Source organism: Triturus cristatus, chromosome 4_2 (assembly GCF_964204655.1).
Source record: "Triturus cristatus chromosome 4_2, aTriCri1.1, whole genome shotgun sequence".
NCBI lineage: Eukaryota > Metazoa > Chordata > Amphibia > Caudata > Salamandridae > Triturus > Triturus cristatus.
The window spans coordinates 536,304,014-536,318,146 of NC_140586.1; positions in this window are offsets into that span (position 1 = coordinate 536,304,014).

Genomic DNA, 14,133 nt, shown 5'->3' on the forward strand with positions numbered 1-14,133 from the left:
TGGGGCTGTATTACTGCTGTAGTATTGATCTACAATAAATACTCTTAAAACATCTCAACCAGCATGGAGTGATTACTACAATAACTAAGGTAGAGCCTGCAACCACTCTCTGAAAAGGGCCTCACCTGCCCCAAACTAGGAGCCTAACAAAACTGTCTCAAGTGGAAGATACCAGGTGAGCTCCATCCTGCGACCATCTTATATGCTGAGGGTATGCCACCAATGCCAGGGACTTCAATGAATACTCTTTCTACCTGTCACGTACACCAGAAATTCCAGGACTTCTGGAGGAGGAGTCTGATGCTTCCATATAAACAATGCTCACCCTTCATGTACCTGTTCCTTTGCTCCGAATTTGACTGCCAATCAACTGACTCCCGCCACTTTCTCTCTTCCTATCGGGGCCACGGGGAGAGCCCAACAAGATTCACTCCACGATCACACACACCAACACCAACATCTCTTACTTTCTTATGATGGCTCTGCGACACATTTTCTTGGCATGATTGCCTCAAGGGCTCCTTTTTACTGGCGTAGCTGACCTAAATGCTGCACCAGTGCAATGGAGGCTCCAGCCCTCAGTAAGTGCATGAGGCTGCATGTAATTAGTATGGGACAAAATCTGCTGGTATCAGTGTATTCTGTACATGCCCTCCATATAGATTAAATTTCCTTGAATCTGCCACCATGGCGTTGAGTATGGTAGTTTCCTCAACTGCCTCCTTAGCACTGACCCACGACCGCAGTCAGCTGGCCGACATGTTCCCTTCTTGCATCCATGCTTTGTAAACATTTTCATTACTGCATTGTTTTCTAATGTTTCAGTCTGTGGGCAGTTGCACTTTAAAGATTAAAACCTTCATTTAGGACTTCAGTCTGAGTTACTCAAAACTATCACTTTCAGAGGAAGTGGGAGTTACTGACCTAAATGGAGATTGTCCATAAGTGGTAATATCCTGCCTGTGCATTTTGCACAGGTTTTTCTAGGTGAACATTTACAAGGTCAGACTCATGGAAAATAAGATAGAAAAGGGTAGAAAATTCAAAATGTACTGCAGCAGTATGTGCGGAATCACATATTTTCAAGGAAATTTCCCTTTCATAGGTGACATCTCAGCCTAATGATGTGATTTCACTTCCCCTAATTTTCAATCATCACTGTATTGTAAACTCCAAGAACAAAATTACTGCATTTAAAATACTGAGAACCTTGGAATAAGATCTTAGAAACTTTAAGTCTAGAGATAGCTCGCAGTTAATAACAATCTTTTAATACTTGTGCTGTTTATGTGAGGTGTGATAGGCTTTTCTGCAAATAAATGTGAACAATTTTCAGGTAATTATCTTACGGCAGGCTTTAGTGCACTTATGTTTGCTGAAGGAGCCGGGTTCCACGTTCTAGAGCTGCTCTTGAACCCCAGGTCGATGGCTCTTTTTATCAGCAGGAGAGCGTGGAGAGGAGAGAAATCATTGCAGTTCCAATGTACTATGACTCCGAAGAATCACAGACTCGCAATCAAGTTTAGTTAGTTTATTACAAAGCCAAAAACAGTTGTACATACAGGCATTTCAAGGTGAGAGTGTAAAAATACATCAGAACTAATACAAAGCCAAATCTACGAATTAAGTTAAGGTGGTGCAATGAGCATAGGATTATCAGTTCGAGAAACAGGATGCAGAATAGGACGGCACAAATATCCAGGTACCCCTTCATTGGCAGTTTGTGTGTATAAAGCATTAGTCCCTAACTTCAATACATCAGTCTCATAGGTAGTATCCCAAGACACCTCCTAATAGGTGATTTTCCATTAGGCAGCGATGCTCCCAGTCCTTGGCGAGATGACCTTGATTCCCAGGCTTGCTCCAATGAGAAAGTACAACACTTCTCCATCATCTGTATCAACGCTCAATGTATCCTCCTCTTCCTAAGCCTAACTCCTTAAACAAAGACATTATTCTAGCTAACAAGGACAAATTCTTCACCTGCAAAAGAAACGTGAGAAAGAACAAATCCAACATGCATACGAAATGTACCTATTAATTCTAATGCAAGAGCTTCCTGAGGAAAAATACACTTCAGGCCTACAGAAATCGGCCAATATAAGAAATGACACAAAAGTCTCATGAAATTACATTTAAAATTAACACTATTCACTGAGCATTTCTAAATTAACACGATACATAAGCACCTCAAATACATGAATACTTGTCAGCGACATGTAAAAATTCTGCACGTTAATGCTTTCATCTGGTTGCAACATTAATTTCTTCATGTTTATATAGAATGTATCCCGAACACATCACCCTTCGTGTTATCACAGTTCACGTTCTAATGTCCTGAGTTCATACGATAAAGGAATGTATGTAGGTGTGAACTACCCTTGATCATGATGCACCCCCTACAAATGAAAGGGCTAAAATAGACCTACATCAGTCCTTTACAACCACTATGAGTGTTCAAAATCTGCATAATTTGCTTTGATATAATTTCATTGAAATTATGTAATATTAAGTGTAATTACAAGCAATTCAAATCTGTCATTTCTTTCTCTAATTTAATTTGAAATGTGTCCTTACAACACCTTTTGGAGTAAGGATGCATTTAAACCAGTGATACTCAAAGTATGGCCCGGGGGTCACTTGCGGCTCTATTGACCTTTTCATGTGCCCCCCCTGGTGAACAGCAGCACCAGCTGCTGTTAAGTTGCTGAGCACTAATATTCAGAAACAAATGTTAAATAAATGGGCAAGCATTTATTAAACTGCAAATAAATGCCTGCCCCTTTAGTCAACATGAATTTTTTACCTCCTTAGACAATCCCTGACCCACCCTGACCCCCTAGTGACACCCTGCTGGCATCAGTGCGGCCCACGGGTACACCACAGAATGTACTTTGTGGGCTTTGGGCAAATGTTTGTGAGTACCCATGATTTAAACAAAAGCACTGCGAACAATTCATCTCTTGTAGGCTCTGTAAATTTTGACTGAAAATGGCACATTTCCGCAATTTTGTTTCCGTGAATGGCATGTAATTATACGAAGTGGAGTAATGGCATCATTTTGGGAATTTTGTGTAACAGGCATAATGCAAAATTCCTGAAATTACTAGGGGTGGGCGCAATTTGCGTAGTTGTGCTACGCAAAGCTCTGCGAAACGGTAAAAAATTTCAGCGAGCACAAATAAATTACGCGAACATGCAAAATTGCTTGTTCGCGATGCTTTCTTCCTGTTCACGAATGCTGTTTGCATGCTCGGGCGTGAAATATCTTGCGAACACGCATTTTGAGAACACGAACAAGCACAAATTTACGTGAAGCGCAGCATTTTGGGCAATTCCGCGTTCTCCACGGAACGTAAAATTACCCAAATACTGCGAGCCAAATGGAATTTACCACCCAGGCCTAGCTTATTGGTGAAAGCGGATTTATTATTACTATTTTAGAAATGCCACTTTTATAAGTGGGCATTTCTGTGTGCTTATGTGACTCTGTGCCTCTGCTGGTTTGCAAATTGACTGTCTAGTTTTGGAGTGTCAGGGACAGGGGATGTGAATTCCCTTCAGACAGCCACTGGGAGGGTTGAGGTGTGACCTGCCTTTCCTGGCATGAGTCAGGGCTGTGCTGAATAGACCTGGGCTGCATAGAGAGTGGTGGGAGGAGATGTGCCTTGCACCTGAATAGGCCTGGTCTGCCTTGTACAATGCTGTCTCCAACCCCTGCCAGGAAAATACACCAGTGAGGACAGAACTGGTTTAGACTGGGCTCAGAGCCTTCTGCCAGCAAAGAGAAAAGACTTTGTGGACTATAAGAGAAGGGGCTGTGACCCCATGTTGAATGGCTGGAGCTTAGCATGGGCTGGGAAGAAGACACTGCGTGGAACCAGGTGGAACCTCCATTTAACTGGACTGCTGAAAGTGCTGACCTGCTGCCTTTTGGGCTGGGGGAGGAACTACCACTCTGCCTAAAGAGTCATTGTGCTGGCCTCCCTGGGGACAGTTTGCTGGTGTGCCCCTGTGTTCTCCCATGGCTTTGTGGTGATTTGTGACAACGCGTGGTGAGTGCTGTGTTATTCACCTCTTGGCCTTTTTAAACGAAGCACATGTGGAAAGCTTTCTGATTTACACCCATCTGGGTAAGAACTGGGGCTCTGAGATCCCTCTTGACTCCGTGCTGGTGTTTCCGGAAAGTGCCCCCTATGGGATGAAGAAAGCACGTGCAGAGTATTCCTGTTGTTGGCCCCTGCGTCAAGAGAATTCCAAGCGGCCTGGTCCCGCGTTGTCCGGGTTCGCCGCAGGTGAGGTCTCCATGCTGGACCTACCCCCCCTTCCTGTGGGCATGCCTGCTATTGCCAGGGCAACTGCCACGCTGAGGAGGGAGGGAGCCCAGCACCCAGAGTGACATGAGAGAGTCTGGAAGTCAGGCATAGGCAACAGACCGCGTGCCTGAGCCTGGTGGTGAGTGGGGCAAAGCAGGAAATGCGCCCTTGACCGCAATGGGAGAAAAAGAGAATGGAGACGGAGCCCCGTGTCCACCTGGTCCTGGAGGGCCAGACCAGACCACCGCTATTGGCTGCCCCCCACCAGGAGCCCAGGGCATTTGTTGTTGACTGCAGCACACGGAGCAGCCTAACACACTCTGCCATCCAGGGAATGGTGAGTGGGGGTGAGGTCGCTGCGGTAAGCCCCGAGTCTGCATACTCGCAGGGGTACCAAGTGAGGTCTCCTGCACTCCCTGCAGTAGAGGCACTCCCTACTACCCATGTGACATACCAGGGGAGCGGAGGAGCCACAACTGCCTTGCCAGTCCTGAGGGGCCAGAGCTGACTTCCTGTGTTGATACATGTCAGCCTCCCTCCCTGTCTCGGTCCCGATGGGCTGCCATTTACTGCCACTCAAGTGTCTGTGTTAGATGAAAATTACTCTATTCCCTGTTGTATGTGGGCAGGTGGCCCAGGAGCCTACATGGAGGGAATAGGGGCACCAGATACCATATAAAGCAGTAGCGCAGGTGTAGCCCTTTATGCTGTGTATGGTGAGATACCTCTGTTGGCACTGCTATGATGAACCCTGTGATGGTTATGGTATATCCGGTTGCAGCCAAGTTTGATGTATGATCTAAACTGCCTTTTATGCCCTGATGTGGTGCAGTGGGTCATGTCATACACTGTGTTGGAATAACATTTATGTTGTTTTACATTGCCAGGATTTACACCACAGGTACAGTGTTGGTTTTTATAACATGTGTAATCTAGGAGCATTTTGCCCTATTGCACTGTCTAGGTTGTTATGAATGTGTTCAGATTGGCCAAGTGATTTATGTAATCCCTGTAAAGTTATGACCAGTGCCTAGTGGCTCAGTAATATATGTGATTGTGTTCTACTGTGTTTTTATGGATAATGCAAAGGCTATTTTTATATAACCTTTTGTGGAGTCTCTTTTGTGGTGTGCCTAGTATGTCACTGCTGTGTGAGCATGTTGCACAAACGCTTTACACATTGCCTCTGGGATAAGCCTGACTGCTCTGCCAAGCTACCAAGGGCCTGAGCAGGGGTTATCGTCGGTGTGTAACTCTATTGCCCTGACTAGAGTGGTGGGTTCTGCCTGGCTTAGGTGCATACTTTAGCCAACCAGAAACCCCATTTCTAACAGGGTGGTATACCCTAAACATTTTGCCTTCTTACGTCCACTTTCAGTTGTATTCTTTTTGTTGGCCTCAGGACTCTGAGCACTTTACCACTGCTGACCAGTGCTAAAGTGCATGTGCTTCTCCCCTAAACATGGTTTCATTAACTTATCCACAATTGGTATATTTAATTTATCTGTAAGTCCATAGTAGAGTGCTCTACTTTTGCCTACGGCCTGTAAATTAAATGCTACTAGTGGGTCTGCAGCATTGATTGCTTCACCCCCACAAGGAGCCCTTAAACATGTTTCAGGCCTGCCACTGCAGAGCCTGTGTATGCGGGTTACACTGCCATGTTGAGTTGGCATTTAAAAGCCCTTGCCAAGCCATAAACTCCCCTTTTATTACACATACGTCACCCCTTAGGTAGGCACTAGGTGACCCATAGGGCAGGGTGCTGTGTATCTAAAAGGTAGGTACTTTTAAGTTTTGCATGTCCTGGTAGTAAAAAACACCTAAATATGTTTTTCACTACTGTGAGGCCTACCTTTCTCATAGGTTAACATTGGGAATTCAATATTACACTTTTTAACCTGCAATTCCTGATTAAGGAGTAACTCTGTTGTGTTTAATATAATAGGAATGGTAATGAGAAATCCTCTTTGCTGGCAAAATGTTTTCTGTTGTCATTGTTAGTTAAGCGTTGCTATTGTATTTTCTGTACCCCTATATATTTGCTTAGTTGATTTAATGTCATTGTTCTGTTACTTTAACGGTATTGGAAATACATTTTTCTACAATTCATCACCCTGTCATTGTAATTAATTTACTAATTTGTTTGATATAACTTTGATTTGTTCTTTTGAGTGTTTTTAGATATCCCTCTATAAAAATATATTTAGAATCTTCATAATGTGTGTGTTTCAATAAGCCCCTTGTAGGCAACTTTACTTTTCTAATCCTACTACCCAAGCCCACAAGGTTGGGTTGCTCAACTACCCATCACTTTTAGAAAAATTGCATTTCTCTGCTCTTAAAGCTCTGTGTGCCTGCAGCCTAACTTCAATACACATCTGGGGTGGGTGACAGCTGGACTTGCATTCCCTCTAGACAGCCACACACAAAGGAAGGGTAAGTGTGAATGGTGCCCATCAGCATCCCGATGGCTCATCCTGGGCAGGATGGGATGGAGGAACTCACACACCTGAATTGGCAATGTCCTGTCCCCACACAAAGGGTTGATTACCCCCCTGTAGTGAGTCTGGAGCAAGGGCTGGGAATAGATGACCTCTGTGCACTTCAAAACCACTCTTTGAAGTCACCTCCACTTCAATGGCACAACTGGGTATAAGTACTGGGTCTCTGACCCTACCAAATCAGACATTTCTGGACCTGTAAAGAAAGTCTGCCAGAAAAACGGACTGCAGTGCTACTACAAGAACTGCCACTCTTCTGGACTGCTGCTCTAGAAGAACTGCTTTTCTGCTGTGCAGCCTGCTACCCTATGTCCACTGTTCTGGGAATCGAGCCGGCACATCGCCTCACGCACTGACACATCCTAACCGCCTCGTTGCCATTGCTGCAGTTTGAAAAGATCGACTTATCCCCTCGACTGCATGGAGAAACCCAGCACATCAGCTTTGGAACCAACCCATCTCAGCTTCAGCGCTTTTATCTTCGAAACTGGCGCTTCACCATCATTAGGTGGAGAAAATCGACGCATCACCTCAACTGTAGAGATCAATACTGACGCATCGCTTGGCTGTGCCCCGCATCTTGTCATTGCGACCAGGATCAAAGTTCTTTGTTTAGCAGCCCTTGCGGGGCTCCTGTATCCAGCCCATGCTGGGGGACTTGTGGGACACCCCTGCGCCGCACGGCCACCAGCTGCTGCGTGTGCCCCTTGCCCTGCTGCCTCGCTGCCGCTGCCGCTGACCACGCCCCCCCGGCGTGCTCCGTGATCGGCTGCCGGCTCTCCTGCTACTGCTGCCAAGTGTTGTTTTTTCCCTGTTTTTTGCCCCCATTTGTGCCTGTTTTTAAATATTTTGCTGTTCCTGTGTTTACGTCTTCCTTCCTGGTTGTCCGCCTACCTCGCCGCCCTCCGCTCTCCCTTCCCGCCACCGCCGCTTGTCCCCGCCCCTTTTTTCTCTTCTGTAACCCTCCCCGCTCCCGCCTCCCAGCTGCTCCGCCCACCCGCGCACTTCACCTTCAATGGCGACCGTGCGAACGCGCAGCGGTCACGCGCAGCGGGCGCGCCGATTGTGCGCCGAAGGCGCGCCAAAGGTAAGCCCGTCTGCGCCCGTCCGCGACCGGTTCGCGACCAGCGCCAAGACACCTGGCCCCCGAAGACCCCGACCGACCCGCCTGACGTACTCCGCCGCCACCCTCATCGCACTCAACACCGGCCGACTCCCAGAATGCCATCAAGCCACACCACGACGCACCCACGGACCCTTCAGCTGCCACGCCTGCAAGTTCACCTGCATCCGGACCTGCCTCGCTCCAGCACCCGCCAAGTCGAACACCAGCAGCACCCACCTCAAGTGCATCCTGCTCAACACCCGCTCCGTCCACAGACACGCCATCGAACTCTGGAACCTTCTAGACGCCACAGCCCCTGACGTGGCCTTCCTCACGGAGACCTGGATGAACGCCTCTTCAGCTCCCGACATCGCCATTGCTATCCCAGAGGGCTACAAGATCATCCGGAGGGATCGCAACGCCAACCAGATGGGAGGAGGCATCGCCATCATCCACAGGAACACCATTCGTCTCACGACCAACACCGACAACACCCTGACCAGCGCCGAACACCTGCATTTCCAGATCCACACCAACCCGAACACCACCCTCAGAGGCACCCTGATCTACCGACCCCCTGGACCACGCACACAATTCAGCGAGGACATCGCCGACTTCGTCAGCCCGCATGCCCTCCCCTCCGCTGACTACATCCTCCTGGGGGACCTCAATTTCGACCTGGAGAACAACAACGATCGCAACACCAGCACCCTGCTCGACAACCTCGCCAATCTTGGACTCAAGCAACTGGTGTCCACCCCCACCCACCTCGCCGGACACACACTCGACGCAGTCTTCTCTTCCAGCACAGACATCGCCTTCAGCCACGCCACAGAGCTTCAATGGACGGACCACAGCTGCGTCCACTTCACCTTCAAGAGAACGACGACCCACCACCACCAGCAACAGGCCGCCCGCAGAAGCTGGAACAAGATCACAGCAGACCAGCTCGCCACCTCCCTGAGCCAGCACCCTCCTGCCAGCTCAGCGAACCCCAGCCAGGCCGCCGACAACCTCACGAAGTGGATCAGCAACTGCGCGGACGAACTCGCCCCTCTGAGGACCCCGCCCAGCAGACCCGGCAGCAAGAAAGCCCCGTGGTTCACCGACGAACTCAAGAGCTCCAAGAAGAACTGCCGAGCCCTCGAGAAAGTCTGGAGAAGGGAACCTACACCGGACAACAGGACCTCCTTCAAGCTTGCCACCCGGAAGCACCACCAGCTGATCCGCGCCGCCAAGAAAACAGCATTCAAGGACCGGTTGGACAACAACGCACACAACTGCAAGGAACTCTTCAACATCGTGAAAGAGCTTTCCAACCCCAGCACAGGAAACAACGACATCACCCCATCGCAAGACCTCTGTAACTCCCTCGCTTCATACTTCCACAACAAGATCGCGGACATACACAACAGCTTCAACAACCAACCAACGCACACCATGACCGAACAACCACCCCCCACCACCGCCCTCCACACCTGGACCCCGATCAGCACCGAAGACACCATCCGCACGATGAACTCCATCCACTCCGGATCACCGACCGACCCCTGCCCTCACCACGTCTTCAACAAGGCCGACGCTGTCATCGCACCCCACCTGCGAGACATCATCAACACATCCTTCGACACCGCCACCTTCCCTGAGAGCTGGAAACACGCCGAACTCACCGCTCTGGTCAAGAAACCAACAGCGGACCCCACCGAACTCAAGAACTACCGCCCCATCTCGCTCCTCCCGTTCCCTGCGAAAGTCATCGAGAAGACCGTCAACACGCAGATGGCCGCCTTCCTCGAGACGAACGGATCCCTCGACCCCTCACAGTCCGGCTTCCGAGCCAATCACAGCACCGAGACCGCCCTCATCGCCGCCACCGATGACATCCGAGCCCTGATGGACAATGGAGAAACAGCGGCCCTCATCCTCCTAGACCTCTCCGCGGCATTCGACACGGTCTGCCACCGCACCCTAGTACAGCGCCTCAGCAACATCGGAATCCAGGACAAGGCGCTGGAATGGATCATCTCCTTCCTCGACGGAAGAACACAGAGAGTCCGCCTACCACCGTACAAGTCAGAGGCCTCCGAAGTCATCTGCGGCGTCCCTCAAGGATCATCTCTGAGCCCCACCCTCTTCAACGTCTACATGAGCCCCCTCGCGGCCATCGTACGCAAACACAACCTCAGCATAATCTCCTACGCCGACGACACCCAGCTGATCCTCTCCCTGACCAATGACCCCGCCTCCGCCAGAGCCAACCTGCACGAAGGGATGAAAGAGGTAGCCGAGTGGATGGCGACCAGCCGCCTGAAACTGAACTCTGACAAGACGGAGGTCCTCATCCTGGGCTCTTCACCCTCCGCCTGGGACGACTCCTGGTGGCCTCCCGCCCTGGGCGCCGCACCCAAACCGACAGACCATGCACGCAACCTGGGCTTCATCCTGGACTCCTCCCTCTCCATGACCAGGCAAGTCAACAACGTCTCCTCGGCGTGCTTCAACATCCTACGCATGCTACGGAAGATCTTCTGGTGGATCCCCACCGAGACCAGGAAGACCGTCACCCAGGCCCTCGTCACCAGCCGACTGGACTACGGCAACGCCCTCTACGCCGGTACCACCGCCAAGATCCAGAAGAGACTCCAGCGGATCCAGAATGCCTCAGCCAGACTCATCCTCGACATCCCACGAACCAGCCACATCACCGGACACCTGAGAGACCTTCACTGGCTCCCCGTCAACAAAAGAATCACCTTCCGCCTCCTCACCCACGCACACAAAGCCCTACACGACCAAGGCCCGAGCTACCTCAACAGCCGGATCAACTTCTACGCTCCCAAACGCCACCTCCGATCAGCCAACCACGCCCTCGCCGCCGTCCCCCGCATCCGAAGAGCGACTACAGGAGGAAGGTCCTTCTCCTACCTGGCCGCCAAGACCTGGAACTCCCTCCCGACCGACCTGCGCCTGACCCAAGACCACCTCTCCTTCAGGAAGAAGCTGAAGACCTGGCTGTTCGAGCAGTAGCGGCACCCCCCCCCCCCCCCAGCGCCTTGAGACCCTACGGGTATGTAGCGCGCTCTATAAGTGTCATTGATTGATTGATTGATGCTCCATTGCGGTTTGCCCGGGTACAGCGCAACCAGATAACCTCTGTAGGGGCTTATTGCTTCTAAGCGCTATTTACACTTTTACTGTTTAAAAATTCATATCTCGACCTCCACTTATTAGATTTTTATAATTTTGGTCTTGTTTTATTTATAAAACCATAATATATTTTTTCTAAACTGGTGTGGGGTCTTTTTGTGGTGTTTTCACTGTGTTACTGTTTGAAGTGTTGGACAAATACTTTACACATTGCCTCTCAAGTTAAGCCTGCCTGCTCGGTGCCAAGCTACCAGAGGGTGAGCACATGATAATTTATGGTGTGTATCTGACTTACCCAGAGTAGGATTGTGGTTCCTGCTTGGACAGGATGGCTACCTCTGCCTACCAGAATACCATTTTGTAATGCAAGGTGATATTCCATGGTCTCTTATTATACTTAGAGATCACAGTAACAGAACAACATGATATCACAAACAAAGAAGGCATCATTAGCCTCTCAGCCAGTGATATATGTGACTACACTCACGAAAATCACCAGGACCTCACAGATGACAGCAATAATGATGCTTGACTTGACCAAACTTCAAATACTCATCTTATCACATCTGATACAAAATCATATCGAGCTGCTATACGATTCTAACAAAATGGAGAGAGTGCTTCATAAAGCCCTGTGGAACACCATTAGGGGTGGGCGGAATTTGCGTAATTGCGTTACGCAAATCTCCGCGAAACGGTAAAAAATCTCCGCGAACACGCAGAGATTCCGCGAACATGCGGAATTGCTTGTTCGCGATGCTTTTTTCTTGTTCGCAATTGCTGTTTGCGTGCTCGAGGAGAATTATCTCGCGAACATGCAATTTGAGAACGCGAACAAGCAAAAATTTTGCGAAATCGCGGAAAGTAGACTTTTGAGCAATTTCGAGTTCTCCGCGGAACGCGAAATTACGCAAATTCCGCAAATTCCGCGAGCGGAACGGAATTTGCCGCCCAGGCCTAAACACCATATCATGTAATTCTCTGACCAAACGAAAATTAGCATGCTCATGTTAAATCAAAAGTCAAATACTTTCAGAGAAGGCAGATCCCAGAAAGCAGGGGCAGAGTTATTTACCTTACAGGCTAGTGCGTGTAAATACTTCCCAGTGCTCTTCTTGAGAGTTCTGTCACACCCCCAAGGTTGAATCTGGCTTCTTTTCCACCTGCTTCCTCGACACACAAGGGTCATCATTGTTGAAAGATGCAGGAAACGTTAACCCTGGTCTTTTAACAGCTCCCAGACTTTTAGTGGGGGGTTTTATGAAGAACTCTCTCCAGCCAGGTCCCCTACAGTGGTCAAAACAGTCCACTTTCACCAGGGAAACTGGATCTCCCTCTACATCCTTTTTTGTCCCCCAGGCAAAACAGGATATCAACCAAGTGACCCTTGTCGATCTCTACCAGTTCCAGCGTAAGGGCAGCAAGCTGCATACACCTCATTCCTTTTACATGTAGGTCCATACACAAAATATTTCCTCAGAATGGTAACCAGGTACAGGTGTGTTCTGATGAGCCTGTTGTCGGCAACCATTTAGTTTTATCCTGTACACTAGGCAGTGACCAGTGGTAGTTCCTGCTCTAGTCCTCACACCCAGTCTTCTTTTCTGTTTGGCTGCTTGCACACCATCTCAGAGCCTTTGTTTCAGTTGGCAGGGCCTAGGTTTAGGTCTTACGAGTTTGCGAGCTCCTTTAAAACGTTGCCCTACAGAAATTAGGATTGACCTCTCCTGCTTGTGCTGGGGCAGATTTTCCTTCCTGCTGGGAAAGAATAAATATCTGGCATGGGTCACTGGCTCAAAAGCTTTTTCCACCTGAGCATCTTCCTGACATAATCATGTCAAAAGTAAGGCCTCAGCTTTGGCGCTTTCTTTTATTACCTGTTGCTATTCTTTCACCTGTCACATTTCAAAATAAATGGCTAGTTCTCCGCCACCATCCTTCCTGCTCCCATAAGCAGTCCCACTGTTCTATTACCAGAAAGTTTTTCATACCACATCAATTTTAATATTGTCAGAAGTGTAGCCTAGCAGAACTGCATTAATTACTGCTGAAGTTTCCACGCACCTCAAAGTGTGATTTTATGAAGTTACCTTTCCAATACATAGGTATCGCAGTTCTACAGTAACCATTTAACTAGATTTTTTTTTAAAATAAATTTGAATTCAGTTTCTTTACCATTTTCATAACAGGTATTGTAAAAATATACAATAAATCACAACCAGACCTCTCCAAACAAAATTGACGCCCTTAGCTGTACAATGAAAGCAGCATGTTATAACTATTTACGGTGTATCCATACGTTTGTTATTTTTAGTACACCCCACGTTTATGCACAAAGCACCTAGCCTTTTGGGATACAAAGGGCACTGAGAGGTGACTTAATTCATGTACAAAAGTAGGTTTTCTATTGTCAGTGCATTTTCCCCTGCCATTTGTTATTACAAGGTTTTAATTTGCAGCCAGCCCGGTCACAATCCTGAACATAGAGCCATGTTTTCCAGTTCCATGTTTGGGTGTAAGTATACAGCAGTCCACATGTAGAATGCAACGTTTACCTCTCTGGTGCAATGCCTAGTCCAACTGCTTATGGCCTTACTTAAATGTTAAATAACCCGTCCTGTTGCAGGCACTTTCAGGGACGCAGCAAACATACCCATGGCATGGAAGTCTCATAGTGCCCAGAGTCAAAATACCTGCAAAATTAGTGATAACCCCGAGAAGACCATGCAGAAATTTGCCATATTGCCCAGCAATCACCTGAACCACTCCTTTTTCCTCAATATTGTGAACATGCACCTTTCCTATTTGAGAGTCAGGCATTTTTATTACAAGGTTTCATCTTTATTTCATACAGGGAAATCATCAAACATGGGCACAGGGCTAAGCATGCTGTTGCTACAAGGAATGGCTGTGGCATCATCTAACACAATATCAGTTGAAGGGATGAAACAGACATCCATTTCTGTGGATCAATATCATGCTGAGACAATGGTGGAAGGTGTTCGGAGGCAAACAGTCCTGGTGGTACATGAATTTTGGGCACAAATTTACTAAGTGAAGA